Genomic DNA, 4,954 nt, shown 5'->3' with positions numbered 1-4,954 from the left:
TCTCTGTCTCTCTCTCTCTCTCTCTCTCTCTCTCTGAAAATAAACATTTAAATGTTTGATATAATTAACCTGTGAAGCCATATGGTCCTGAAATTTTGGGGGAAATTTTTTAAGTTACTGATTCAATTTTATTACTTGTAGCTGGTCTATTTAGATTATCTATTTCTTCATGATCCAGCCTTGGTAGGCATCCATTTTTTCTATGTTTTCTTATTTGTTGGTGTATAATTGTTTCAGTAGTCTCTTATGATCCTTTGTGTTTCTGTGGTATCAGTTGTAACTTCTCCTTTTCATTTCTGATTTATTTTGGCCTTCTCTCATTTTTTTCTTAATGAGTCTCCTTAGAGATTTATCAATGTTAATTTTTTCAAAGAATCAGATTTTAGTTTTACTGATCTTCTCTATTTTTTTAGTCTCTATTTCAATTATGATCTTTATTATTTCCTTCCTTCTACTAATTTTGGTTTTATTTTTTCTGCTTTTTCTAGATCCTTCAGGTGTAAAGTTGGATCTTTTATTTTGGATTTTTCTTGTTTTTTGATGTAAGCCTGTGTTGATTGGTATGAACTTCCTTCTAAGGTCTGTTTTTGTTGTGCCCACAGAATTTGGAAAGTTGTGTTTACATTTTAATTTGTTTTAATATATGTTTTGATTTCCTCTTTGATCTTTTCATTAATTGTTTAGTAATTGTTTTAGTAACATGATGTTTAGTCTCCACATGTTTGTGGGTTTTTTCCAGTTTTCTTTTTGGAATTGACTTATAGTTTTATACCATTGCAGTTGGAAAAGACACTTGATATGATTTCAATCTTGTTGAATTTATTGAGACTTAATGTTTTATGGCTTAACATATCATTTAAATGTTCCATGTTCACTTGAAAATAAATTCAACATCCATTTATCATTTAAAAACTTTCAACAAATAAGTATAGAAGGAATGTACCTTAACATGATAAAGGCCCTATATGACAAGTCTACAACTAACATCATACTCAATGGTAAATACCTAAAAGCTTTTTCTCTAAGATCAGGAACAAGACAAGGAAGCCCACTCTTTCCACTTTTATACAATATGTTTTTGGAAGTCCTAGTCTCAGCAATTAGGCAAGAAAAGGAATAAAAAGCATCCATATTAGATAGGAAGAAGTAAAACTTATTATTTACAGATTACATGATCCTTTATATAGAAAACCCTGAAGACTCCACCAAAAAACTATGAGAACTTATAAATGAATTCAGTAAAGTTGTAGGATACAAATTAACATACAGAAATCAATTGTGTTCCTATACACTAATAACAAACTATCAAAAAGAGAAATTAAGAAAACAACCAAGTTTACAACTGCAGCAAAAAGAATAAAATGTCTGGGGATAAATTTAACCAAGTAAGTGAAAGACCTGTTACTCTGAAAACTGTTAAGACATTGATGAAAGACATTGAAGACAGCACAAATAAATGGAAAGATATACTGTGCTTATGGATTAGGGGAATTAATATTGTTAAAATGTTGATACTACTCAAAGCAATCTACATTTTCAGTGAAATCACCATCAAAATACTGATGGCATTTTTCACAGCTCTAGAACAAAGAATCCTAAAATTTGTATGAAACCACAAAAGACCATGAGTAGCCACAGCAATCTTGAGAGAAAACAAAGCTGGAAGTATGCACCCTGATTTCATGCTATACTATAAAGCTATAGTAGTCAAGACAGAAAACAGATATGTAGATCAATGGAATAAAAGAGATAACTCAGTAATAAACCTGTAATTGTATGGTCAATTAATCTATGACAAAGGAGGCAAGAATATACAACGGGGGAAAGAGATTCTCTTCAATAAATGGTGTTGGAAAAACTGGGCAACTTTATTACACTGCGCACAAAAATCAATTCAAAATGGATTAAAGACCTAAATGTGAGACATGAAACCATTAAAATCCTAAAGGAGAACACAGGAGTCTAGGATGGTTTTTGTTTTTTTTTTCTTTAGATTCCACATATAAGTGAGATCATAAAGTGTTTGTCTTTCTGTGTTTGTCTTATTTTGCTTAGCATGATGTCTTATAGGTTTATCACTTTTTCAAATGGCATAATTATATTGTTTTAAAGGGTAAATTACACACACACATATATGTATGTATATATATATATATATATATATATATACTCACACTGTCTTCACCCATTCATTCATCAATGAACACTTAGATTGTTTCTATATTGTGGCTACTGTGAATAATGCTGTGATAAACATAGGAATGCACATAGCTCTTCAATACAGTGATATCATCTTCTTTGTATATAAAACTAAAATGGGAATATAGTCGTTCTAGTTTAAGCTTTTTTGAGTAACCTCCATACTGTTTTCCATAATGGCTGTACCAATTTATATTCTCACCAACAGTGTACAAGTGTTCCCTTTTTTCCACATACTCACTAAAACCTATTATTTGAATTTCTATTATAGTCATCCTAACTGGTATGATATGATATCTCATTTTGGTTTTGATTTGCATTTCTCTGATGATTGATGCTGAGCATTTCATCATATCTGTTGGCCATTTGAATGTCTTTTTTGCAAAACTGTCCATTCATGTCCTTTGTCCATTTTTTAATTATTTGTTTTATAAGGATTGATTTGTATAAATGCCTTATATATTTTTGATATTATATACTTTTATCAGTTGTGTGGTTTGCCAATAGTTTCTCCCTTCCACAGATTGCCCTTTAATTTCACTGATTGCTTTCTTTGCTGTGCAGGTGTTTTTCAGTTTGATGTAGTCCCATTCCATTTGTTTATTTTTGCTCTTGTTGCCTGTGTTTTTGGTGTCAAATACAAAGAATCATTGCCAAGACCAGTGACAAGTAGTTTTTTTCCTATATTTTCTTCCAGGTGTTTTATGGTTTATGTTTAGGTCTTTATTTTGAGTTGATTTGTGTGTACAGTGTAAGATTAGAGTCTAATTTTATACTTCTTTATATGGATTACCAGTTTTCCCAACATATTTTACTGAAGAGACCATCCTTTCCTCATTGTGTATTTTTGGTGTCTTTGTTGAAAATTAGTTGACTAAATATGCTTAGGTTTGTTTATTCCTGGGTTATTTATCCTGTTCCTTCAGGCTGTTTGTTTTTATGTTGGTACCACATTGTTTTAATTGCTATAGCTTTCTTTTTTTTTTTTTATGAAGTTTATTGACAAATTGGTTTCCATACAACACCCAGTGCTCATCCCAAAAGGTGCCCTCCTCAATACCCATCACCCACCCGCCCCTCCCTCCCACCCCCCATCAACCCTCAGTTTGTTCTCAGTTTTTAACAGTCTCTTATGCTTTGGGGGAGGGGAAAAAAAAAAAAGGACGTTAGAGTGGGAGAGAGCCAATTGCTATAGCTTTCTAATGTAAGTTGAAAGCAGAGAGCAGATTGGTTTCTGTTTTGTTCTTCTTTCTCAAGATTGCATTGTCTATTCTGGGTCTCTTATGGTTCGGTACAAATTTTAAGATTGTTTTTTCTATTGTGAAAAACTCTATTCGAATTTTTATAAAGATTGCATTGAATCTGTAGATAGCTTTAAGTAGTATGGACATTTTAACAATAATTATTCTTCCAATCGGTGAACACAGGCTATCTCTTCAACTTTTTGTGTCTTCATCAATTTTTTTCACCTTCTTGGTTAAATTTATTTATAAGTACTTTATTTGTTTTGATTCTATGTTAAAGAAGATTGCTTTCTTAATTTATTTTTCATATAATTCACTCTTGATGTATAGAAATGCAACTGATTTTTGTGTGTTGATTTTGAATCCTGCAAATTACTGAATTTATTTTTTAGTTTTAACAATTTTTAGTAAAGTCTTTAGGATTTACTATGTAAAAAATCATGTCATCTGCAAAGAAAGACAATTTTACTTCTTCATTTCTGATTTGTATTCCTTTTATAGCTTTTCTTTTTTTCTTAATTGCTCTAGCTAGAACTTCAAGTATAATGTTGAATAGAACTGAAAAACAGTAGGCATCCTTGTCTTGTTTCTGCTCTAATAGGAAAAGCTTTCAACTAGCTTTTCATTATTGAATATAATGTTAAGCTTGTCATATATAGCCTTTATTGTGTTAATGCACATTCTTTTTGTAACTAATTTTTGAGAGTATTTGTAATGAAATGATATTGAATTTTGTGCAATGTTTTTTCTGCATCTATTGAGATAATCATGATTTTAGTATAACTGATACACAATGTTGCATTAATTTCAGCTATACAATGTAATAATTCAACTCAATATGTTGTGCTATGCTCAAGAGTGTAGCAAGCATCTCTCACCATGCAACATTATTACAATACCACTGACTATATTCCCTATGCTGTACCTTTTATTCCTACAATCTGAGTTAATCATATGATTTTTATATTTTATCCTGTTAATGTCACTTTCTTTCAACTTTATCGACTTGCCTGTCTTGAACAATTCCAGGGATAAATTTCATTTGATCAGTGTGTATGATCTTTTCAATGTATTGTTGAATTTGGCTTACTAATATTTTGTTGACGATTTTTTCATCTATGTTTATCAGAGATATTGGCCTATAAGTTCCTTTCTGTGAAAACTGTAACTTTCTTATGATTCAACTTCAGTATGTTATATGTTTCCAGGAATTTATCCATTTCTTCTATGTTGTATAATTTTTTGGCATATAATTATTCATAACCTTTATAATCTTTTTTATTCATGTTTTATCAAGTATAATGTTTCCTCTTACATTTCTGATATTATTTAATTCTTCTTTCCTTTTTTTCTTAATCTAGCTAAAGCTTTATCAATTTTGTTTATCTTTCAAAAAATCTACTCTAAATTTAGTTTATTTTTCTATTTTTCTAGTCTTTATTATTTTTATATCTGCTCTGATTTTTTTTAATTGTTTCCTTCTTCAAACTTTGGGCTTAGCTTGTTCTCCA

The sequence above is a fragment of the Lynx rufus genome, unplaced genomic scaffold, assembly GCF_022079265.1.
Source record: "Lynx rufus isolate CCGP_SWC_20201006 ecotype Redwood Valley unplaced genomic scaffold, mLynRuf1.p SCAF_30, whole genome shotgun sequence".
NCBI lineage: Eukaryota > Metazoa > Chordata > Mammalia > Carnivora > Felidae > Lynx > Lynx rufus.
The sequence above is the reverse complement of the archived record's forward strand: the minus strand, read 5'-3'. Positions refer to the sequence as shown.